At 51.3% G+C, this 25,760-nt stretch overlaps 1 protein-coding gene across 3 annotated transcripts in view; it reads right to left on the reverse strand.

Moving 5' to 3' along the window:
* RBFOX3 (RNA binding fox-1 homolog 3) overlaps positions 1 to 25,760 on the reverse strand; it is a 439,266-nt gene that overhangs the window by 313,764 nt on the left and 99,742 nt on the right. For all 3 annotated transcript variants that reach the window (XM_070389210.1, XM_070389212.1, XM_070389213.1), the window contains exon 2: positions 11,772 to 11,915. The gene's annotated coding sequence lies outside the window, so the exon portion shown is untranslated. The remainder of the gene's footprint in view (positions 1 to 11,771; positions 11,916 to 25,760) is intronic.

The raw sequence follows: 25,760 nt of genomic DNA on the forward strand, positions 1-25,760 counted from the left end.
CGGAGGAGGAGCTGGACGTTTACCAGCTGTGAGGATGGGCAGGGCAGGGAGGATAAGAACAAAGAGGCAGCATGTGGGCGGGACAGTGAGGAGGGAGGGAGGGGCCAGATGGGACAGGACAGGTCAGGGGCTGGATGTTGACGGCCGTGGATGGCACAGCCAGGTGCCACGTGTCACACGTCAGTCCTGATCATCATTCCAGGAGGCTCCTCGGGCACATTTCCACATTTCCCTTCCACCTTCTGCCTGACCTTCCTCAACCCCCCACCCCACGCCCATGCTTATTTCCTGCCTCACAGCCTCCCTAGTTGGCTGAGGCCTGAGAGGTGATAGAGGCCCCACTTAAGCATGAAAGGCAGCAGGGCAAGGAAACACTCCCACTCTTATAAGATCAAAAGAAGACAAACCTTAAAAATAAACTTTGCAATAATAATAATAAGCAATGATTTCCAGAGAGGAGGTAGGTGGGAAGATACGGGTGGACAGTAATAGGTAATGGATATACACATAGTTGGACAATAGATACACGGATGGATGGATAAATACATACATGATTGATAACTAGATATATTGCTCCTTGGAAGGAAAATTATGACAAGCCTAGACAGCATATTGAAGAGCAGAGGTATCGCTTTGCCGATAAAGACCCTTATAATCAAAGCTATGGTTTTTCCAGTAGTAACGTATACATGTGTGTGTTGATTCATAAAAAAGGTTGAGCATTGAAGAATTGATGCTCTCAAATTGTGAGGCTGGAGAAGACTCTTGAGAATCCCTTGGACCGCCAGGAGATCAAACCAGTCGATCCTAAAGGAAATCAACCTTGAATATTCATTGGAAGGACTGATGCTGCTGCTTGCACTCTCGAGATCTCTGCTTCAAGTGTAGGGTTTTGGGGCTGATTCTCTCCCAAGCACACTAGGGGCTGCATGGAACCTGCCACATTGGACATCCCCTCACACCCACAGCTGAACAGAGCTGGATCTGCGACCCCAGGAAGCAGATTCCTTTCCAGGGCCCAGACCATCATGGTGGGACTGCAGCAGGGAGACATAATGTAAAGCAAGGAAGGGTGCATGTCAGGGGAAGGGCAGTTTGCTGAGCCAGAGTCAGGAGAAGATGTGAAGCAGGGAAAGACAGAGTCAGGGTCCTCTGCTTACTGAGTGCACTTCCAGAGCTGGGCTCCTCCCACAGAAAGACACACCTCACAGAGTGCTCTGAGGATTAAATAAGAGCCCAGGGTGAGAATTTCACACACGTATGGAGGTTCTCCTGCTGACCACAGATTCTCTCTTTTGTCACTCCTTGTACCATCCTGTGCTTAGCTTGGCACCCACAGCACCAGGTCCTTCTCTGCCCTTAATGTGCTCCAAAAATGTTGGAGAATGAATACGTACACATTTGGATTTCATCCTAACTATGGATGTCACCTGCAATGCAGGAGACCCAGGTCCGATTCCTGGGCCAGGAAGATCCCCTGGGGAAGGGAATGGCAACCCACTCCAGTTTTCTTGCCTGGAGAATTCCACGGACAGAGGAGTCTGGCGGGCTACAGTCTATGGGGTCACAAAGAGTCAGACATGACTAAGCAACTAACACACACATGGATGTCACCAGCTTGAGACATCACTCCACCTCCAATGGCCAACAGGCGTATCTCTGAGACATCACCCCACCCACACAGAGAAGAAAGAGTGGAGATTATTACCAGAAATTGGCAGGCTGGTGGGGGTGGAGTATCTTCACTCAACAGCTCATTTCTAGGCCACTAGGCCGCCTATATGAAATGTCGTCTATGGGGTCACACAGAGTCGGACATGACTGAAGCGACTTAGCAGCAGCAGCAGCAGCATAGTATGAAGAGTCTCATCCAATTTCACAGATGACAGCGTTAAAATACATCTAATCCAATCCACCCCCTCCCCAGTACACATGTGCATCTCATGTTAGAAACCCTCCCCCGACATCCTCACCAAGCTTCTCAAACCAGAGACCCACCCCTAACCACCCCCTTAAGCCACTCAAGGAATCACGGTGATGAGATGGGGTAGCTGAATAAGTATGCACAGCGTTTCTAAAGCGTTTCAGCCAAAGTATTTTGGAGAAATGGTACTGTTACGTTACAAGCAGCAAGAGCATATTGTGGATGAGATGAAAGATCTGCATGAATTTTTAAGATAACAAATAAGACATCAAAGAGATGTCAGGTTTCCTTGGACCTCTTGTGGCAACAGACATCCAGTCTTTCAGGGGTGCAGGTTTAATATTCCTGGCCTTTTGGAGTCTTCAGAGGAAAAATTCATACCTCCAGTGAAATGCTGTGTGCCCTCTATCATCCAAGACACACCATTTAATCTCCCTTTTCCAGAGCACAGCTTACTGCATGCAGGTGCATGCTCTACCTCTGGGATGTCCTCTCATGTTAAAGAAATTATAACCAGGCCTTCCTTTAGACTCAGAAAAGGAGAAAAATTCACTCAAATTAATTTCTCCATAGAAGATAAAATAAGGCTTGTACCTGCCTCAGCAAAAATGCCTCAGCCTTCCCAGCTGCCAATGGAGGTGGGTGTTGGGCCCACGCATGCCTTGCTCTGGAGGCCGGTACGATGAGTAGTCTCCCACTGGAGTGGCCTGCCAGGTATCAGAGCTCCTGGAAAGTGGGGTCAGAGTGAAATGCTCCATGTATGCCCTGGGGACCGAGAGCAAAGCATTTTTGCAAAGAATGTATGGGGCTATGTGAAGTACTAAATAACTAAAAAATCATTATGCTCTTGCCTTGGTAACTTTTCGAGCAGCAGAATGGTCTAGAACAGTGACCAATCCAATGACATTCTGGCTCACAAACGAGAGAAAACATTCACAGGCCACCTCTGGTCATGTCAGGCACAGGCGACATTTGTCCTGGTTGTCCAGGTTACCTAGCACTCGGGTGTGCAGGCATCTGTTTCCTTAGCTGCAAACAGCACAACAGATATTAAGATACACAAACCTGCAGCTTCTCAACCAAATACACTGCAGAGCGGATAATCGTGATCTGAAAATTCTTCCTAGTGACAACACGCCTTACTCTGTAAATGCTGTTGAGTGAGTAATGTGCTCCCATCCCCTTGACAGGGTCTACGATGGAGCAGATTACTCCTACATTACACCTGGGGTGACCAGTGAGTCAACGCTTCCCAGGGGGAAGGGAGAGTGTTTCAAGGGCATTTATATCAAGACATTCTGTGGGAAGTCTTTTATGGAAACCTACTAGGTGCGAGGCTGTGGGAAGAACACAGAAGCAGCAGAAGCCTGTGCCCTTAAGAAACCCAAGAGAGAAACAGAAAAGTAAATATCGTATACTAATGTGTATATACAGAATCTAGAAAGATGGTACCGAAGAATTTATTTGCAGGAAAGCAGCGGAGACACCAACATAGAGAACAGACTTATAGCCATGGGGAGAGGGGAGGAGGGGGTGAGATGTATGGACAGAGTAACATGGAAACTTGCATTACCATATGTAAAATAGATAGCCAATGGGAACTTGCTGTTTGTCTCAGGAACCTCAAACAGAGGCTCTGTATCAACCTAGAGGGGTGGGATGGGGAGGGAGATGGGAGAGGGGTTTGAGAGGGAGGGGATATAGGTATACCTATGGCTGATTCATGTTGAGGTTTGACAGAAAACAACAAAATTCTGTAAAGCAATTATACTTCAATTTAAAAATAAATTACTTAAAAAAAAAAAAAGAAAGAAACCCAAAAGAGGGAGGGACCCAAGAGGAACTTCCATGGATAGAGAATGTAGAAAGGCAGCCACAGTGTCTGTTTCATGTACCTTCCATCTTCCCTCTGTGGACCTGGAGGGATGGAACCAGAGAGCAGACAGCAGAGAGGGGCAGAGCCTGGGTCATACCAACTTGGCATCCATCCTGGCATTGTCCCCAAAAACCTAGAATGATGGATGCCTGCTGGGATCTTGCCAAGCAAACCACAGTGGCCATGCTGTTTTGGGGGAGGTGAGTGTCATCCTTGAAAAAAAACTTGTTATTTTGAAATAATTTAAGACCTGAAGAAACTGCAAAAATAGTGCAGAGAATTCTCACATCCCCTTCTGTTACGGGCTGACTTGTGTCCCCTCCAAATTCATTAAGTTGAAGCCCTAACCCCCAGTACCTCTGAGTATGACTGTATTTAGAGAGAGTTTTAAAGGGTCCTTGACTCCATGCATGCTCAGTCATGTCCAACTCTTTTGATACTCCGTGGACTGTAGCCCACCAGGCTGCTCTTTCCATAGGATTTCTCAGACAAGAATACTGGAGTGGGTTGCCATTTCCTCCTCCAGCAGATCTTCCTGACCCAGGCATTGAACCCACGTCTCTTGCATCTCCTGCACTGCAGATGGATTCTTTACCATTGTGCCACTTGAGAAGCCCGTAAGTTTAAGTGCAGTCATATGAGTGGGCCTTAATCCAATCTGACTTTGTCTTTGCAAGAAGAGGAGGTTAGGACCCGGACACACAGAGGGACGACCATGTGAGGATGCAGAAAAAGATGGCCACCTACAACCCAAGGAAAGAGGCCTCAGAAGAAACCAACCCTGTTCACACCTTGACAGTAGATGGACTTCCAGCCTCCAGAACTGTGAGAAAGAAAATTTCTGTTCACCATCCAGTCTGGGCGCTCTGTCATGGCAGCCCAAGTAAACGAACGTACCTTCACACATGACACATTCCCAAACCAGGTCAACCACAGAGCTTATTCAAACTTCACCAGTTTTGTGATCTGACTCTGTATCCTCTGCATCTGGGCTTCTCAAACTATGTGTGGCAAAGGCCTCACTCTTCTTTGCAGATCTACATTTATTTATTTGCAGATCTATATTTCTTTTTAAGCTACAAGCATGGGATTATTGGAAAAGTGGAATAAAAAGATTTACAAAATACAAAGCCTGATTTCTTATTATTAGATTCAGTAGACACAACAGTAGACAGAAAATTGCCCTTTCACTCTGACTGTGAATGGTTCTAAATGAACACTCTCGACTTCTGTCCCCATCTTGCTGGAATCAGAGCAGCAGCTCACAGGTGGGCACTGGCTCTGATTTTGTTCGTGGGCTTCCCAAGTGGCACGGTGGTGAAGAATCCCCCTTGCATCATCTTCCAGGAGATGCAAGAGATGCATTTTCGATCCCTGGGTTGGGAAGATCCCCTGGAGTAGGAAATGGCAACCCATTCCAGTATTCTTGCCTGGAAAATTCCACAGACAGAGGAGCCTGGCAGGCTACAGTCCGTGGGGTCAAAGAGAGTCAGACACGACTGAGCGACTGAGCATGCATGCACAATTTGGATCATAGAGACTTGGGTCCTGAACCGGGGTTGGTACCAGGCAGCAGCTGTGGGTTCAAATTCTGGACAGCCCTGTGTAACCATTCCTGTATGGCTCAGTTTCCTCAGGAGACCTAGCTTAGAGGGTTATTGTGAGGAGTAACAGAGATGACGCATGTCAATCTACAGATGAGAACCTTGGATAAGATACCCACAAACACGTGTCACCCCAGCTTGTCAGCTGGACCAGTCTCCAAGCTCTAAGCCCTGCTGTAGAGACTCCAGGCCCACGGATGTCTCCCACAAGAGGTTGTGTTGTGCGTGTGTTGTTTGATCTTCATTGAACTTGGGTTTGTCATCTGGTTGCTTCCAGGTCCTTCCGGAATGCTGGCATCCTGGTGACCCCCACTGGTAGCTGCGGGTGGCCACACCCTGCGAGCTTCCTACAGTTCCAGCCACTACTCAGCCACACTCAGCGACACAAGGTCACTCAAAAACACCATCTGTGCATGTGCTACCTCCTCTCCCACCTCAAAGAAAAAAGAGAAAAATGATTCTATTCTGCCTCCATGTTTTCTCCCCTACACACAGAGACACATGCACCACTGAAGTTAAGCTTGTCTCAACCTCTACTTCTAAATTAATTTTTCTTCCTGAGGCATTTGCTGACACTCCCTTTCTGTTCTTTGCCCTTCAGAACACAGATGTCTTTGAAAGCACCAGGCCTGGGAATACTTAATGTATCCTTGCAAATCGGATTAAAAAAAAAATAATTTTCTCCCAATCCATAAAAATCCCTGCTCGTCTGTTTGCCCTTTGAGTGGAGTTCACCATCAGCCCACGTGTCGACACAGAACAAAGTGAGGGGTCTATGGGATCCGATCCAAGGGCCTAACCTGGGCACCTGCCTGGCAGTGGAACCAGGAAGCACACGTCAACTTCTGGGTGAGGCTGGCTCACAAACCCTCATGGCCCCGGTAGCCTGTTTTGAATCTAGAATCAGCGGGTTTGTATAAATCCACGTAGAACTTCTCTCTCTGCCCAGGACTTCTCCTTTAAGTCCCAAATTCTCTACTGGGACTGAATGTGACAAGTGCACACGTGTGTCAGCATAGCACACTGAGTGTGACACTCGTCCCTGTCTCCCCTGCATGTACCTGTCTGCTGCTGTCAATGGTGATAGTCATTTACAGCCCTGTTACGGATGGCCCATAATCTCGCAGGAAGATGGACCATGTGCACACGAGGAGGACTGGGAATCCCAGGAGGCCGCCTCAGCCACCCTGGACTTTCGTATCTGCAGACTTCAATGCAGCGGGTACCAGGCTATTTTCAGCCTCAACTCCTCCTTGTCCCCTGGTATGTTCGTTCCTCTCTCTACCAACCTCCCCCAGTTCTGGATTCTCACTCCCACATTTCATCCTGTGGGCTCTCCAGCCTTCAGAGCCTCCACATTTCTAACCCGCAGAGCTCCTAAGTGCCTGACTGCCTCCTTTCCCCGAGACCTCTCTCCCTCACCTTGCCAAGCCCGGCTCCAACTTCCTCTTGCAATCTCTTCCTTCAGGCCTCCGGAGCCTCTAGGAAGACCCTCACTGGCCAGGCTCTGAAATAGCTCCCAAGACATGTGGCAAGGACTGCTTACTTTTAGGTTTAGATTTGGGGTCTGTCTTTTTCATGCTTGGTTTGTTCTTAAGACCAGTCTTAACAGTGGGATTGGTGGCAAGTGAGTGACACGGAAAGGATCTCAGGCAAAAGCTCCTGGCGCTGCAGCTGCCTCTTGAATGACAGACAACCTATGACCTTGGGCTGGGGTTTTCAAGAAGTCGCTCTTACAGCTTGAGGTTCTGGCCTTCAGTTCTTAATTGGCTCATGGGTACATTCTTATCATTGTTTTTAAAATGAACCAATGACAGTACTTCTGGGGGTAGGAACAAGTAGTAAAGGTGTCTAGGCTCACCTTCCTCCCCAGTAGTCTTAGAGGATACAGTAGGTAGAATGGTGTCCCCCAAAAAGGATATCTTGAAATCCTATCCTCAAGTATCTGTGACAATGACCTTATTTGGACTTAGGGTCTGCGAATGTTGATCAAGTAAAAATGAAGTCCTCCTGGAGTGAGGGGGTGGTGGGGCGGGGTGAGGGGTGCTAACCTTTAGCCGGCACCTTCATAAAGCGAGGGAAAATATGGGCACACACATACACACACAGAGGAGCGCACTGTGTCAAGAGACAGGGACAGACAGACACCGAGGGGAGAAGCCATGCAGCGAGGCAGAGACTAGAACAAACGTGTCTGCCAGCCAAGCAACACTGGGACAGGCAGTGAACACAGAATCTGGAGAGAGAACGGGCCCTGCTGGCACCTTGATTGCAGACCTCTAGCCCCAGGGTGTGAGAGAATAAATCTCTGTTAGTCTTAAGGCCGCTGGCTTGTGGTCCTTTGTTGCGACGGCCCCAGGACCCTCCCACCAAGCGTCTGAATCAGGAGCCCCCCTGTGGGTTCCCCACCCTAAAGCCCTGGGCTCTAGGAGCCACTGCTGATGCCTGCCACTCCTCTCAGACTATTTCCATCTGGGGAGTGGCCAGCAGTGTTTCCCTTCCAGCCCCTGAGCTGAAGCTACATCTGGAAACTCTTCTCACCCTTAATTGTTCTTAATGCTTTAACACACTGAGTGACTAATGGGCTCTAATTGGACAGCTCCGGCGCGAAGGGGTGCTCTGACAGCGCCCTCTGCCACACGCGCAGCCTCCTGGGCTGCTTACTCCCAGAGTTCAGAGGTCACCAACCAAAAATATCGGCCCACCCCTGCCAACAAGCAGTTTCACCCTTCAACCAGCAAAACATGAGGCACAGAAAAGGATATCGGAAAAGTCCAAAGCAGATGGGACAAAATATCACTGGTGCCACCGAGGTTTGTGACATCTGCCTGGGACAGACAGAGAGGTTCTTGGAGGCAAGTGTGTTTGTCGCTCATTCGTGTCCGACTCTCTGCGACCCTGTGGACTGTAGCCTGCCAGGCTCCTCTGTCCATGGGATTCTCCAGGCAAGAACACTGGAGTGGGCAGCCATTCCCTCCTCCAGGGGATTTTCCTGATCCAGGGGTTGAACCCAGGCCTCCTGCATTGCAGGCAGATTCTTTACCATCTGAGCCCCCCAGGGAAGCTCTTGGAGGGAAACCCAGCACTAGTCAATTAGGTGAATGTTTAAGAGCCTGGAAGATTTCAGCCACAGAGAAACAGGGTCCAGGCCTTCCTCATGCAATTAGAGGAAAGGAAAGGGGACAGAGAAAGAGAATGAATATAAGGAGAGGGTTCCAGACTCCTCCCCCTCCCGCATGGGCATATCCCCAGAACTTGTTCTAGCCGTGAAGGTTCAGAAGCAAGGATTAAAGCTGATCTCAGTACCCTTCCAAATCTTCTTTTCCAAAATACATTTAGCAATAGAAGAGCAACCACCAGTGTTTCTAGAAAGATTTGTCTTTCCAAAGGCTGGCTTCAGCTAAAGTCTTCGAATTAAAATATCAGGCATGAGAAGCAAATAAAAGGTGATTCTGCAAGAAGGGAAAAATACCAGCCTCATCGTTCAGGTGGGTATTACCTGTTCCACCCAGCAGCCACCGGGACTTCCTCATGCATGGCAGGAATGTATTAACCTCAAGTGTCAGAGAAACATCCCATTAGCTTCTGGTGTAACTAGATAAAGTCACGCTCTCCGTCTCCCCACCACTGGGGAGACATTTACCTCGATGCTCCAGAAAGCTCCGTGTGCATTAATATTGCTGATGCGGGCAGCCTTTGCTGCAGCTTGGCCCCCCGAGGGTGCCATGTGATGGATTCCAGTTTAACAGCTTTTAAAAACAAGCAGACAAGAGATGAGCGTGATGGATGATGCAGGAAGCACGCTCATTCGGGAATGATTTATGGGAAGTCGCATGTTGCCCCTCAGGGGTCCATCCCCTAGGGTGGGGCCGGGGGTAGACAGATGAGTTCTAATGTTGTGGGGTGGGGAACAACAGCCCAAACTGCCAGCTTCACAGCCACAACACACCCACGCCTGACCCAAGATGAGTGTGGCAGCCCCTGCTTCGGTCACACGCTGTCCCCTGTGCTGGAAAAGGTGCCACTGGCCCAACCCAAAGCCACTCTTTCTTGGATGAGAAAAGTAAACCCTGGTGTGGACTCTTCCCTGCACCCTGCAGGTTTTAGGAGCACCTCTCAAGAGGCTAGAGGTCAGACTGTTCATCTCCAGAACAAAGATGTTCCCCCACCCCAGAAAACATCTGGAGAAGAAACAGCCTGCTGTGCCCTCTGTTCGTATGAGCAACCGTAACACACAGCACCAGGCTTTGGAAAGAGTCAGACTGTCCAATGAGAGTGAAGACAGGGAAGGGAGAGAGAAAGGGGAGGTTCATGGACAGAAGAGCAGGTGACGCCCGGCGAGTGTCTCTTCCTGATGCTGACAGGTGGGTTCCCTCCCCGTTGATCTGGAGGACCCATCTGCCCCAGCCTGTGCCCCTGCATGTAAGAGACAAATCTCACTTTGCGGCAGATTAATATCCACCCATGTTTTTAATAAGGACTCAGAATTTACTATACAGTAAAACCCAAATCAAATCCTTATTTAAAAGATGAGCCTCTGGGTGGGTTATAATTTATGGGACACTTTCCAAGGCAGAAGAAGGGAGCCAGGGATGGAACGATGGCTAGGAAGGAAACAGCTTTCCCTCCGTGCCCTGGGCTGACCCTTTTTGCCCCTACTTGACCCTGAGGATCCATCAAGGACACATCTGCAGTGACCAGGAGATACGCTCAACAGTCCCACACGCCACCGGGAATGAAACAGCCTGCTCACCCGAGCAGAAGGCTCTTCCTTGTAATCTCTCCATCACTGATCCCGGAGCACCACTGGGGAGCACTTTCTCCAGGAGACCTTCCACTGTGAAAGGGCATGGAAGATGTATATTTGCAGGGGCTCCATAGGCCCTATGTTGGCATCTGCTATTCCCCAAACCTCCCTCTCCCGGGTCGACTTTTCTCCAAAATATCTGCTCCTGCTGCTCATGACTAAGTCGTGGATGAGGGCGCCGCCCGTGGATGAGGGCGCCGCTGCGGGGAGGAGCCAGCTGGGATGCCTGCTGCCCTATCCTTCATTTTCTTTCTGGACCTCAGCTCTGGATGTACGGGCACACCCGGATAACAGCTTTGGCAGCCCCCTCTGAAGCCTGCATCTGGATCCCATTGAGAAAAGCAGGGGGCGCCACCACTGGGTGGCAGGGTGTCTGCAGGGGGTCAGCAGCCAGCACCCTGATCACTGATGGATGTGCTTGGCTCTCTCCCGTCAAGAGGCCCACCCCCACCTGGAGGTGATCAGAAGGTGACACAGAGCCCAGTTCCCTCTGCAGGCTTCAAGCTACTCAGGGCAAACAGGACGCCAGGGTCTTCCCTTTGATGCCTCTCTCCCCTGGACTTCACCCCACTGGAAGGGAGAAGAGCCTTGATGCGCATTTCCTGTTTCACAACTGCAAGCACACCTTCAGAAGCCACGAAGGGGCAGAAAGGGCATGTGCGCCCAGAAACAGCTCCAGGTGGAAAAGCAGCTTGCGTAGCCAGCCCGCCCAGCCCCAGACGGCTGGACCAGCCACCGGAATCGGCCAGTCTGGTGCCTTCAACTTCCACAACACCAAACACTTACTGTTTTAGGAGAATACTGGTTCTCAAACCCACAGAAAGGCGAGGCAGCTGGGCCCTGCAACCTCCTTCACGGAGGCAGCAAGAATTATCTTCCCAAGATTCATGGAAAGCACAGCACTTTGAGTACTGCAAGTTGTACTAGCAAATTATCAAAACTGAGGCAGTTGTGGGAACCTGTGAATTTGCAACCACTTGGTCAGGAGTGCAAACGTCCTTGAGATCTGCAGCTAAAAGTGGGGCAGTCTTGCAGGGGACAGGCCCTAAGCCTGTGAGGCCTGCCAATAACTCTAGGCGGCGAGTGCCAGGGTTGAAGTACAGTCCAGCCACTGGGGGAGGGAGTGCGGCAATCATGAGTTCCCTCTAGAGCCAGATGAAGGCATCAGATCCCATCCCTGGGCCACAGGGGAAAGTGCACGGAGCCATGCAAGGGAGGGTCAGACCCCCACCTTGGCCACCGTGGCATTTCGTGCTGACACTAGACAGTGAACTGAGCGCCCTGTCCACCCTCCTTCCTGGAATAACCACTCCCCGCCAGGCTGACAGATTTCAGTAGCCACTTCTTACAAAATCCCACCCAAGGCATTCCTGCGGTTCTGCGATTCTCCCTGTCCTTCTCCCTGAAGACACAGAAGACCCCACAATCTGCAAACTAGAGCCAGCAAAAGAACGTCCCTGTCGTTCCCTCATGTAAAATAAAATCTCCTCATTAAGATGTTTTTCCATCACAAATGCAAACTCTGAGGACAGGTGTGGTGGCGGGCAGGCGCGGCCTTACCTGGAGTGGCGGGTGAGGTGGTTCTGTGGCAGCAGGGAGGCCCCCCTGGTGTTCTTTCTGGGGCTCCCCTTGGGATGGAGGGTTACTGGGAAGGAGCGAGTATCAGCAGGAAAACCTTCAGAGTCTCAGAGGCAGCTTTCCAATCTGAAGGAAAAGAAAAGGAAAAATGTAAATGCCTTTGAAGCCAACATGCCTTTTTTTAATATATAAAACAAACACTGGTGTTAATAAACAAGAGAAGAGAGAGCAGCTTCGAAGCCAATTTGTTGCCATCAGGGATCACACCCCCAGGGAATCAGGGGAACCTTGTGAAAAACAAATCATTAGAGCCGGACTGCTGCCCAGGGTGGGACGTCCTCTGCAGCTCGCCCAGCTCTCTTGCTGTGGAGCCCTGCCCCCAACCTGCTGTGATTCTCTGACCCCGATGTGCCCGTCTCACCCCTCTTTGTCTCCCATCCCCCTCTGCTCTCGCTCCCCGCCTCACCCAGTTCAGATTCCAGGACCCATGGCCACACCACCTCTGACAACTGCCTTGTCCTTCTCATTCTAACAGATCCCCTTGGTGACTTCACTCTCCTGATGCGTCCACCCAACGGTGTCCTATTTCACGGGGAGGCAACACCCAGATTTGCTACGATGGCCTGCAAACCAGGTCAGTCCAGGTCTGGGGACTACGAGGCTTACACGGTTTGGGGGGTGAGTGTGTCCTTTTCTAAGAAAATAAGACAAGGTGGTGGATGCAAAAGTAAGGTGCAGGGTCTTACCCGGGGCTCCATAGGTGCATAGGGCAAGTTGCTCAGTCGTGTCCAACTCTTTGGGACCCCATGGACTATACAGTCCATGGAATTCTCCAGGCCAGAATACTGGAGTGGGTAGTCTTTCCCTTCTCCAGGGAATCTTCCCAACCCAGGGATCGAACCCAGGTCTCCTACATTGCCGGCAGATTCTTTACCAGTTGAGCCACAAGAGAAGCCCAAGAATATTGGAATGGGTAGCCTATCCCTTCTCCAGTGGATCTTCCCGACCCAGGAATCGAACCAGGGTCTCCTGCGTTGCAGGCAGATTCTTTACCAATTGAGCTATCAGGGAAGCCCTATGGGTGCATCACTTCATGGTAAATCCTCCTCTACCCACAGGACCCTTGGTACTGCAGCCTCCTGCTGTACCACTGGCCCCTCCCCCTACCATGCCCACTCCTTGCCTCCCCCACCCCTGCAGTCCCCAGGCCTCCCAGCTGTGCCTCCAGACCTAAGCATGCCTCCTCCCCCGCCCCCACCCCCACCCCACATCACACCTTTCTACCAGCTGTTACATGGACTACACTCCCCTACCTAAGTTGGGGTTTGCCCCCACGAGGGATTCCATTACATGACACTTTTTCCAGAGAGGTCATCTGAAAACCAAACACCTTATCAGAAATAACCACCATCCCCTTGGTACTCCTTCCTTCTTTTCCCCATGAATTTTCCCAGAAATTATTGAATCTGCTGTCACATAGATGCATTTGCTGCCTGTGGTCTTTCTTTCCCCCTCCCTCAACCCAGAATGCCAACTTCCTGCGGGCAGACACTTGATCTGTTTTATTCATTATATCTCCAGCGCTTGGAACACACCTAGCACATGGCTGGAGCTCACTCAGTATTCATCAAGCGAATGAATAAACAACCCCCAACTTTTATTCTCGTTTTGCACCCTTAGATTTACTTAGAACAGTGTCTCATATCAGTCTTTAGAGCAGGAATTCCCAGGAAAATAGAAGCGATCTGGTTGTTTGTGTTTATTTTGTTGGTGGTGGCTGGTTAGGTTTTGTAGAGGGTAGGAGACACCTGGGCCTTGGAAGCCTTTTCTTTGCTTAATTTATCTCAACCCAGTGAGTGTGCCATTAGGCAAACAGGACACATAAACCATTTAGGGGGTCCATCCTGATCAGTCCAGAAGGACTGGCTTTGGGGAGGGCTTGTGAGGTCTTGTTGGCCAGGGGATGGTTCAGCTCTGTCCCCCACCCTACCCCAGTGGAAAGACTCCCATTGGCATGTCCCCCAAAATCTCACAACAGAGCTTTGAAACATAATAAAGAAAAAACTGTCAGTTTTTTCCTTTTCTTAAAATCCAGTTACTGAAGACAGAGATGGCCCCCATCCCAAATGGCATGGCCAACCTCACAGAGTGCTGCCAACTGCAGAGAAATGCGTGGGCACAACCCCCTTTTCAGTGGCCATCCGTGCCAGGCACAGAGCTAGGACCTGAGCATGGGAGAGGCCAGGAACAGCCCTGAGCTCCACAGGCCACTTTTCACGGGGAGAGATACGTGCATGATCTGATTCTCCCAGGTCAATGGGCTCCATGCAAGGAGATGGATGGCTAAGGGAGAGGGGCTGGGGGAGAAAAGAGGCTCAACTGGGAGTGGAGGGAGCCCACGTGGAGGCAGCTCCAGGTAGTGACCCCAGCTGTTGGGGCAAGAAGGCAGGTAGGCTGGCTTCTTGTATAATAAACGCTTGATTATCAGCAGCCAGTACAAAAGGCAAGGACCGGCGTTCCTTTTCCACCAGACCTGCTGGATCGGGAGCAAGACGGGGCTGTGGATGCGGCCCGGCCAGGCCCACGCCCCACGCCCCTGGTACCTAAATCTGGGAAAAAAAGCGACAAAGGAAAGGGCACAGAGACAGGGAGGACAGAGCAGCAAGAATCCAAGGGATGTCCCCAAACTCCTCCAGTCACCAGCACCTTGATTGTCATGTTCGATCCTCCAATCCAGGCCACCTTCTCCAGGGTCAAATTCATGTCCCCCACCTGCCCATCACCCAACTCTGCCCCACACAGAGTGCCTGCTGAGATGGACTGGAGGGGGCCCCCTCCCCAGCTCCATGTGTTTTCCTCCACCCAAGCGGATGGGAGATTATCTAACAGCTTGTCCCTGATTGCAGCGGCACATTTTCCCTCCCTCCTCAGCAGGAAACACCATCCATCACCCACGGCACAGAAGCCAGGCCCTCAGTTTTGGGGCCCACAGGGCCCACCCAGGTGGAGTGCCCTGGGTCCTGGGCTGCAGAGGAAGGAATTGGTCCCTTCCTGCCCATGGAGCCCAGCAGCGGTGGTTGGGGGAGGAGGTAAAGGCCGAGTAATGAAGTCACTAGGATACCTCTCTCAAGGCCCACAGGATTAGCTCAGTTGATAAGGCAAAAAAGCAAAGAGGCCAAGCTGCCCAGGGCGGGGCCCAGGGTCAAGGCCACAGCCTGTCATATCAGACTCTGGACTCTGAGGCAACAGAGTTGGACTGGCCGCAGCAGGGAGCTGAATCTTCCTCTTTCTTGGAATTACATTTCTTGGGCCCCCACCATGTGGCATGCTCAGTGCCAGGCACCTGTGGTTCCCGCCTCTGCCAGGGCACACTCTGTGTAGGAGGCAGGCAGGGGCCTCCAGCTGCTGCCCTGCAACCTGCCAGGCCTCCTCGCCCCCCACCACTGCAGGGAGGGCCTCTGAGGCCCCACCCCCACCCCCACACACCCCCTGCAGAACCCCAGGGTCACTGGGGCACAAGGGTTTCCTGTTGGCCAGGACTCTTCCCTGCCTCCTCTATCTGCTTTGGGATCCACTCTCCTGGCATTAGTGGTGGGGGCTTTCAAAATAATTTGGGGATCGACAGAGGCCTGTTTCCTGGGAAGGCTGGAGATATGATATAGAAAAGTCCTTGGATCTGGAAAGCACCAGGCATGGTCCTGCCAAGGGCGTGGGGCAGGCAGCCTGGGCAGGAGGGAGGGCTGAGTCTCAGAGGACAGTAAAGAGCCCATTCCCACTGCCAACCACCCCCTACCCTGACCACCACCACATCTCAGCTCTGGACTGAAGTCTCCCAGGCCTGTGCCCCATTCTGACCACTCCAGCCCACGGTGGCTGCTGAGCCAGCCGGGCCCCCAGCTCTGCTCCCAAGGTGGTCAGAGGCTGGGGGCTGCCTTTGGCGCTCCGGCCCCAAAAGGCCTCCTGTTGGATTCTTGCCACTGGGGAGAAAAGATGGAAAGATAAACACCTGGACTTCTAGAAAGTGTCTTCTGCAAAAAATAAGCCAACACAGGAAGGGGCCCAGGCCTCACTGGAGGCTCTTTCTAGAAGAGACTGTGTGGATGACAAGGTCCTCTGGCCACCCTCAGACTCCAGCCCTCCAGACGAGCAGCCACACAGCCTCCAGCTCTGCCAGGGACCGAGCAGTCTCCCCTCCATTCCTTTCTGAGGGCTCCTGTCCTCTGCCCCCCGTGGGGCTGGACACTGTCCTGAGGGGCTGAGCAGGGGTGTTGGTCTGGGAGAGAGGGGGCTGAAGGGGGTGAGGAGGTGGGGAGAGATGAAAGAACTGGAGGAAGAAGGAAGGGAGAGGGAACGGAGAGGGAAAAAGGGTTGAACCATCGTCGTTGAAGTAGGACTGAACCCAGTCCCGCGAGGGCAGAAGGGTGTTGACCTTTGCTCACCGTGGCTCCTGGCACCTGGCCCAGGGCTGCACACAGTAGGCGCTCGGCCGATATTGTTAAGTGAACAATGAAAAGAAGGAGAAGGGAGGTGCGTCTGGGTGGGCAGTGTGCATGGGAGTAATGTTTCTCATTAAAATTCCCAGCCAACCTGAAAACCGACACGTGGAATTAACTGTTCTTAATTATTGCCTGTCAGCCGGATGGTCTCCGACTCCCAGAGGTAGAATGACCTTCACGTTCTACACAGCAAAGCCGACAATCCAGGCCCACCGAAGACCCCTCAGGCTCACAGCTTCCTGCAGAGAAAGGTCCAACAGCCAAGCAGATACTCTGGATTTGCTTCCAAATCTCCAAGAGAAAGGTTCACTGGGACTTCAGGGCCCAAGGACAGGTTGGCGAGAGAATAGTCCTTTGTAATGTACAAGTTACCTGAGGAAGAGGCTTTATTCACGGGACTCAGGTGGAGGCAACCCAGAGAAGCAGAGACAGCGGGTGAGCTAACAGGCTGGAGCCCTCGCTGGAGCGCCCTCACTGGGCCGCCTGCCAGCACACAGCACCACTGGGTGTCGGGGTGTGGACAACGGCGCCCCCTCTGGGCAGATGTGGCCCTGCAAGTGCAGCCCTTCATCTCCTGCTTGGAACAAGGCACAGGACACCGGCCCCCATGACAGACTGGGTGACTTTTCTGGAGCCTCTGGGGCATCGGGGCAGGAACAACTTGGAGCATGTTCCCCTCCAGCTAGCCCCATCTCCGACGCGCTGTGTGACCCGGGACAAGCAGAACTAACGGCCCTGACCCTTTGCCCCCTCGACTCGTCTGAAGAGCCTCCTGTGTGCAGACGCATGCCAGGGATCGGGATGCTCCATGAGGCGTGGTGTCTGGAACGTCACCTGATCGGTTCCTCCCAGAAGCACAGGGGTAATACATTCAGAAGGCTTTGCACTAAATCAGAGGCATTTTCTCCTAATGCTTCAAGGAGCCAAATGAGCTCTCAGGGCCCCCAGAGCCACAGGCCTCTTCATAAAGGTCAGCCATGAACGCCAGGAGCCACCTAAGGCAGTGGGGAGGGGCGGGCAGGATGGAGTAGAGGGGACTCCATTGGTAATAGCAAAGATTTTCCCAAAGGACTCTGAAATCTTCAGAAATCAAGTTTTGGGATTTTGTTGTACCTTGTTTGGTTGTTTTAATGAGGATACTAATACTGCCAGAGATGTGCCAGCCTCCTTGCGCGGCTTCCCACAGGGACTCCAGAAATGGAAGCTGAAAAATCCCAAAGGACTCAACATACACATCTTAGAAATGGGCCTTTCTCCCCAAACCACACGTTCCTGCTGCATCTCACTGCAGAGGAGGAAGGCTTTTAGTTCTCCCGTTTGGTCTGGTAGAAAGTAAAAGAAGTTCAGAGTAATGGCATAGATTTGCCATAGAAACAGAGAAATAGCCTGGTGGTTACCAGAGCCGGGGGGGGGGAGGTGGGAAATGGTGAAGGTGGTGAGTTAGGACAAACTTCCAGTTAGAATATGAACACATTTTGGGGGCATAACACTGCATGGTGCATGGTGACAGCACTACAAAGTCAAAGTGAAAGTCGCTCAGTTGTGTCCGACTCTTTGAGACCCCGTGGACTGTAGCCTGCCAGTTTCCTCTGTCCACGGAATTCTCCAGGCCAGAATTCTGGAGTGGGTAGCTGTTCCCTTCCCCAGGGGATCTTCCCAACCCAGGGATTGAACCCAGGTCTCCTGAATTATAGGTATGTTCTTGAAAGTTGCCAAGAGTAGATCTTAAAAGTTCTCATCACAAGCAAAAAAAAATGTAACTATGTGAGGGTGATGGATATTACTAGGCTAATTATGGTGATCATTTTGCAATAAATGCAAATATCAAATTATTATGTTGTACATCTTAATGATATATGTCAATTTCATCTCAATAAAACTGAGAAAAAATTCAGAATAATGGCAGGGATTCAGTATTCACTTTTAAAAACCATCCAAATATCCAAACAAACAGGGATAGTTATCCTGCTAACTATTGCTTGTTGCTGTTTTAGTCACTAAGTATCTGACTCTTTTGCAACCCCATGGACTGTAGCCTGCCAGGAACCCTTGTCTATGGGATTTCCTAGGCAAGAATACTGGAGTGGGTTGCCATTTAATTTTCCAGGGGATATTCCTGACTAGGGAATCAAACCTGTGTCTCCTGGCAGGCAGGTGCTTTACTGCTGAGGTACTAGGGAAGCCCCCTGCTAACTATGAATGCAAGCATGCTAAGTTGCTTCAGTTGTGTCTTTGTGACCCCATGGACTGTCCCTTTGTCCATGGGATTCTCCAGGCAAGAATGCTGGAGCAGGTTGCCATGCTTTCCTCCAGGGGGCCTTCCCAACCTAGGGATCGAACCCGTGTTTCTTATGTCTCCTGCATTGGCAGGTGGGTTCTTTACCACTAGTGCCTCCTGGGAAGCCCCCCTGCTAACCATACCCATTTGTTACACTGCAGAGTCCTCATTCACTTGCCTGCAAGGCACTGTTTTTCTTCCTTATTTTTCTCTGAAACCTGCTTCTCCCTGTGAGCCAGGGTCCTTTCTCCCATCTTCTCTCTTCAGCCTCTCTCAAGGCATCTCTCAGGGATGCCGACGGCATTCCCCTCAATTTCTCATCACACCTATTCCTCCTCATTCTTCTTCCCCCAAAACACGAGCTAATAACCAAAACCAGCGCTTGAAATGAGGCTCAAGCTAAGAAAGCCAAACCTGCTATTTCTTTAACCAGGAGAAGAACATGAAGCATCACATTTCAGTTGTAAAGATTACAGAGGATATGTAATATTCTGAATAAATGAATCTCCTCCTCCCATTTTTAAACCACTCGTGTGAAACCAGCTCCGTTCCTAACTCCCCTCATGCCTTATGAATCCTTTCTCTGGCAAAAATAATTTGGGTTTTATGATTCTGGCATCTAGTGGGAGTCTGTGACAATTTTAATGTAGCTCCGCTGCTGTTGCTTCTTCTTTTTTTTAATACCAGTGTGTTTTAATAATAGTGTACCTTTAGGTATTGTTGAAATGCTACATTATTCAATGTAGCCGACGGGAATGGGAAGGGCCTCATGTAATTTACGTGTCCCTGGTGCTGTGTTTAAGGCTTGTGAAATGGAGGGGTGTCATTTGGGAAGCAATTTTCCCCAAGGTCGAGGAAAGCAATTTCTGGAGGAGCGGCTGGAAACTGTGTGACCCGACTGACAGCCAGGCTCAAGCTGGGGGCTCAGGACCGCTGACGTGAGGCTGGGACCAGTGGCCAAGGGACTCCATGCCCTGACCCTGAAATGTTCCCAAAACACAGGAGAACTCCAGTCTAGCTACTGCTGGCTCCCTGGGAGACTTGAAGGCGGCCAGTGCCTTCTTTCTCATGGAGTGCTGGACACACGCCAGCAAGGTGGGCATGTGACCCAAGTGGTCTGCAAGGCTGGCTGAAAGGCTGGCAGGTGGGTAATTAATAGCTGAGTCTTGGGCAGTGGTGGAGACACCAGGGAGTCAAGTGCAAGCCCAAGCAACTCTTGATGAGATGGCCTTGCCAAGGGCATGATCCAAAGCCTTCTCAGTCTCTGCTACCCATTTCCCTGCTTCCCTCACCAAACCAGGGATGCCATGTCCAGGAAATGATGACCGAGACCCTGGAATGGTTAACTAGGTCTGTTCTAGACTCAGGAGACTTCAGGTCATCTAGTTCCCACATTTTGGCCCTTCCAGAAAGCACCATTCCTGCGCTGCATGTCCATCAAGTCCCTTCTAGATGCTAGGGACACAGGTCGGAGACACCACCCTGATCTGCCCCCAAGAAACTTGCAGAGGGAGAGATGACGATAAACCAAAAATCTGGGCTGAAGTGGGCTAAGGGTTCACACGGATGGCAAGCTCCAGAGAGCAGACCTTTGTTTTGCTCGGTGCCACGTTCCTGGCACCTAGAACAGTGCCTGACACGTGGCAGGTGTTAAATGAGTGCGTTCGAGTGATGGAATGAAGGAGTGAAGTGCCACTGAGAGGGATGGGTAGAGGATGTGTGGAACCCAGGGCAGAGGCTCCTCCCTCATCCTGAGAGGGTGTTCTTGCTCCCAGAGGAGGTGCCAACCTTGGAGTGAGCGAGAGACTCAAGGAGAGGAGAGGCGGAGACAGCAGGTGCAGAGCCAAGCAAGGAGGAGCAGGCGAGATGTCTTCCAGGGATGCAGATAATGGGGCAGGAGGTGTGGGATTGGAAGTACTGAGGACAACACTGGCCAGCAAGTCAAGAATCAGATCATGAAGCACCTTGAACGTCACACCAAGGACTTTAAAAGCTCTCTTGAAGAATTTCAAGCAGGAAACGAGGCAGATGTGTGCCTTACAGATGCTTGCTCTCGTGCCAATGTGGACAGGATGGAGGGAGTAAAAACCAAGGCAGGAATCTCAATCAGGAGGCTGTCACCAGGAATCAAGTGAGAAACTAAGATTTGGGAAAGGGCAGAAGGAGGTTGGTATGATAGACAGGACTTAGGGAAGGTTACACCGAGGAGGTTTCAGTGGGCTTGATGGTTTATAACCTACCTTTTACACTTCTGCATATGTTAACAATTGCATAATACAATTTTTCCAGGTTTGTGGAGTTGAACATGTGTTCAAAGTGCCCCTGGTATGTCGGGGGTGGGGTGATATTTGGTAGATGGTTGGGTGCTGGGATCTAAGACTTAGGAAACAGTCTTGTCTGCTTTAGAGATTGTGGCAGCCCACCTCCAAGGTGGCCCCTATAATTCTCACCTCCAATCCTTTAATGTAGCCCCTGCTCACATCAGACCAGGGCTGGTCTGTGTAACCACGAGAACATGGCTGAAGTGATTGTGGATCGATTCTGAGGTCAGGTCATACTCACTCTGGGGGAAGCTGGCCGCCATGGCATGAGGACACTCAAACGGCCGTAGTGAGTGAGGCCTCCTGCCAGCAGCCAACATGGTGACTGCAACCTCTCGAAAGACTGAGCTACAAGCACTCAGCTCAGCCACCCCCAGATTCCTGAATCCCAGAAACTGTGAGCTAATAAGTGATTGTTGTTGGGAGTCACTACATTTTAGTGTAATCCATTACAGAGCAATAGGTAAATGACCCGGGAATTTCCAAAATACAAATGGTGGCTGAAGACATGGGCGTGGATAAGAACACCAGTGAGAAGATGGGAGTACAGAATGGGTGATGAGAGGGAATACCTGAGACACCCCAGGAGTTGGTGGGAGAGAAAGGAGGAACAAGGACAGGCCCCCAAGAGAAGGAAGATGAGACTGCAAAATACCACAAAGCCCAAGGAAGGGGCGTTCTCAGAAGGAAGGCAACAGATTCTTCAAAGAGGTCTGGCAAGATTGGAATTCTAAGGGACCCAGCTGTCTCCCACCGACCCCAGGTGAGATCTTCTCACTCACTGCTTCCTTGTGAGACTGCTGCCTCCATCCCATCTCTCGTCCTCAAGTGGAAATCACATCTCTGGGAGGCTTTCCCGACAACTCAAGCTAGCATAGTCCCCAGTTCTGTGGTCACTCTCTCTTGGCACTTGTTACAAACTAATTATATTTTGATTTATTTCTTTACTTAATCATAGTCTGCGAGAGCTGGGAAATATCTGTTTTGTTCACCACTGTAAACCCAACACCTGACATATACTGCTGCTGCTGCTGCTGCTAAGTCACTTCAGTCGTGTCCGACTCTGTGCGACCCCATAGACGGCAGCCCACCAGACTCCTCTGTCCCTGGGATTCTCCAGGCAAGAATACTGGAGTGGGTTGCCATTTCCTTCTCCAGTGCATGCATGCATGCTAAGTTGCTTCAGTCGTGTCTGACTCTGTGTGACGCTATGGTTGGCAGCCCACCAGGCTCCTCTGTCCACAGGATTCTCTAGGCAAGAATACTGGAGTGGGTTGCCATTTCCTTCTCCATGACATATACTAGGTTCTTGATATTTGTTGGATGAAAAATCACACGAATGAACAAGTGAATGGGAAGATCAAAACTCTGATTCTCACCAAGGGCCCCAAATAACTGGTAGACAAACCATCCCTCCCCCCTTCTCCCCTCCACTTCACCACACACTGTTATAGGGGTTGGGCCCCTTGGCTGTGAAGAAAAACACAGTTGGATTGGGAGGGAGGTGAGGAAAGAGAGAAGACTCTGAAAGCAAGCTCGATGAGCTCTTGGGGAAGAAGCTGGAGGAAGTCCAAGTGACCACTATACTTCCTCCAGGTATTCAATAAACCTGGAGAGCCTGTGCCACATCAAACTAGGCGGTGGGAAGCAAGGGTACATCCTGCATGGCCCCTCAGCGGTTCACAGTCTAGTGGGGAAGTGGGCAGACAGGGGCGTCTAAGGGGTGAGGCTGGGAGGGTGTGTCCCCCACCTTGCCACCTCCACCTGGGGGATCCTGTGCAAGTTGCATAATCTCTCCTTCCTTCACCGGCTCACCCATGAGGGGCCACTCCCTCCATACAGGTGGTGATAACACCACCTTTTGCCCTCCACCTGCAAAACACTGAAGCCTGGGTGAGAGCATGGGTGTGCACTGCCATAATTTAAACAGGAAATTGCCATACACTCTGATGGATGCTACAGAAGGGATGCACCGAGCACTGTGGACGCAGGAAGGGTGAGGGTGTGACCGACTTTCTGAAGGAAGTAATAGCAGAGCTGAGCACAAAGAGTGGAGCAGAAATGCAGGAAGGAGGTCAGGTAGGGGAGCCTCACCAGCCAACTGAGGAGGTCTGAACGCAGGGCAGGTGGCAGGAGAGACAGGACAGCTGGGGGTTGAAGGCCCCGAAAGGCCCACTGAAGAATTAGCTCAAATCTGCCTGCAGGGGAGTCCCTTGGCCAGTGGCATATATCAGAAAGTCAATCCCTCTGACAAACACACTTGGAGAGAACCCACCTTGGTATCACAGAGCTGGAGGTCAGTGATTTTCACCAGAACTAGGAAGATGGGCAGGTGTAGGTGGGGAGCCTGGAGTAGACCAAGTAAGCCCCATCTTCAGGCCATGTCTGTTCACAAAGCAGACTCTGCGATTTGGGCGCGGGGTGAAGGGCAGCCCACTCCCCACAGTTAAGCCTCACTCTGCTTCCTGGGCATTATCCAAAGCCCACCCCCAGGAAAAGATCAAAGCCACCTCTTCACACCTGTCCCCTTTCTTCTGCCCTTCTGCAGGCCTGGGACACCTGCTCAGGGATGCTCTACTGGGCAGGGACTGGGACAGGGGAGTTAGCCCAGCACTGGGTAGCGAGACCCTGGCCAAGCTATCTAGAGGGCCTGATGGGAGGGGCCAGAAACACCCTCCAGGAAGGAATCCCTGGGCTTCAGGAGTGAAGGAACTGGGGAACACAGGGGCAAAAGAGGTGTGGAGGCAGCACAGGGAGTGGAGATGTAGGAGGGTACAGGGTGGGGCGATGGGCGCAGGGCGCAGGGAGGTGTGGGAGGGACACGGGGGGCTGAGATACCTGGAGATGGGGTGCACTGGGAAGCGATGGGGTGCAGGCACATGGGTAGAGTCGCAGAGGGTATAGACCTGAGGGAGGGGCAGGAGGAGGGGAGCTGGCAGGTCAGTGGGGAAGTGTGGGGGAGGGGCGCAGAAGGTGGGAACTAGGTGGAGGGAGGTGGGGAGGGCTTAGCAGGTAGGGTCGAAGGAGCTGTCTGGAGTAGGGGGGCCGGGGGTTGGGGGGTGAGGATGAGACTTGTCCGCAGTTGCTCCAGCCCCTCCTAGGTGGGCTGGGCAGATAGCGCAGCACCACTGGATCAGAGACTCCTTCTCACTTATCTTAGTGCTGCCCCGCATCTGTGGGGTGGAAGCACAGCATTTGGTAATAGGATTTCGATGTTGAACAGCTGACGTTTTCTCCAGACTGGCTTTACATCACCAGTGGAGGGGACCAAGGCCTTAACAGGATTCTAAATCTTGCAAAGTGGAGAGAAATGGAGGGGGCGGAATGGGGACTCCCAGGGCTCCCTCCCGAGGACACTTGGATGTCTGCGTGGACCAGCATTTTGAGGTGCTGATGGGAGGGGTGCTAAGGACTTTAGGGGTGTAGTGTGGCCTTTGGGTCATAAAAGCCAGTGGGCCTGAGTGAAGACTCATTCTTTGCTCTTGCAATGCAGGAACCGAAATGACTGTTTCCCCTCCCTGGGGTCCAAGTGCCCGACCTGGCCCTGAGTCCTCCATTCTGTGGTGCACTCCCAGGTCTGGGGGTTTCTGGAGCCTGACTGTGTCTCCTGGAAGGTTTTTTAAATGTTCCCCCTGTTGGGCCACACCTCTCTCCCTGGCCACAGGGAATGCAGTTCAAGCCTGAGTATCAGGAAATAAAACTTAAAACGATAATGTGCTTAAAAAAAAAAAAAATATATATATATATATATCACCTAGCTACTGTAACCACATGTCCTTTGCACAAACATTCCAAGAATTCCCAAGGGCCCTGCTGTGGGATAATTCACAAAGCGATGCCCACCTCTGAGCCTCCCATATACGGTCTCAGGTATTTACAAGAGCATCACTTGAATGCCAAATGCCTGTCTGCCCCTCACAGGAGCGCCTGCCACACAGGACTCGGACGTCTTCTTGGATGATGAGTGAGACTGTATGGAGGGGACAACGAGCCGATGACCTTGCCTGGTTCCTTCCGACCGAGGCCCCTTCTCCTGTCTGTCTGTTCCTTTGCTGCCCACTTTCGGCCAGTCACATTAGCCCAAAGGAGCTGGGGTCTCACAGGCCTGCATTGGTTGAGGCCATCATCCTGACAGTCCAGCTAAGGCAGGAACTAAGTCCCAGGTTCACCTGCCTGCATCCTATCACCCCACGAAGGCACTCTAGTGCCTCGTGCCGAATCAAGGAACTTTCTCGAGAGATGGGGAAGTTCTATATCTCAAATTAGGTAATAGTTACACAGATGCATACATTTGTCAAAACTGCTTGGTCTATATTAAGACCTATACATTTGGGGGACTTCCACTCCAGTATTCTTGCCTGAAAAATCCCACGGACAGAGACGCCTGGCAGGCTCCAGTCCAAAGAGTTGCAAAGAGTCTGATACGACACAGCACACACACACACGTACACATGCATACATACATACATTTCACAGTATGCAAATTATTCTGTTTTTTTTTTTCCATTTATTTTTAATTGGAGGATAATCGCTTTACAATGCTGTGCTGGTTTCTGCCATACAACAACGTCAATCAGCCATAAGTATAGCCATGTCTCCTCCCTCTTGAACCTCCATCCCACCCCTCTAGGTTGTCACAGAGTACCAAGTTGTACTCAGTTTTTAAATTAAAAAATTTGTCAGCTCCTGGACTGACAATAGACCCTGAGTCACAGCCGCTCTCTCAGGTCCCTGAGGCTTCAGAGACTTTCGACTTGCCAGAGTCAGCGACAGGAGTCAGATCAATACGTCTGGGAAGAAGCAATGATCAGTGTAATGATACTGCGGGTGTCCTGTGTTTGGGGCAAAGAGACTTGCCCCTGGGGGCTTCCAGCAG

The sequence above is a fragment of the Bos mutus genome, chromosome 19, assembly GCF_027580195.1.
Source record: "Bos mutus isolate GX-2022 chromosome 19, NWIPB_WYAK_1.1, whole genome shotgun sequence".
Taxonomy (NCBI): Eukaryota; Metazoa; Chordata; class Mammalia; order Artiodactyla; family Bovidae; genus Bos; species Bos mutus.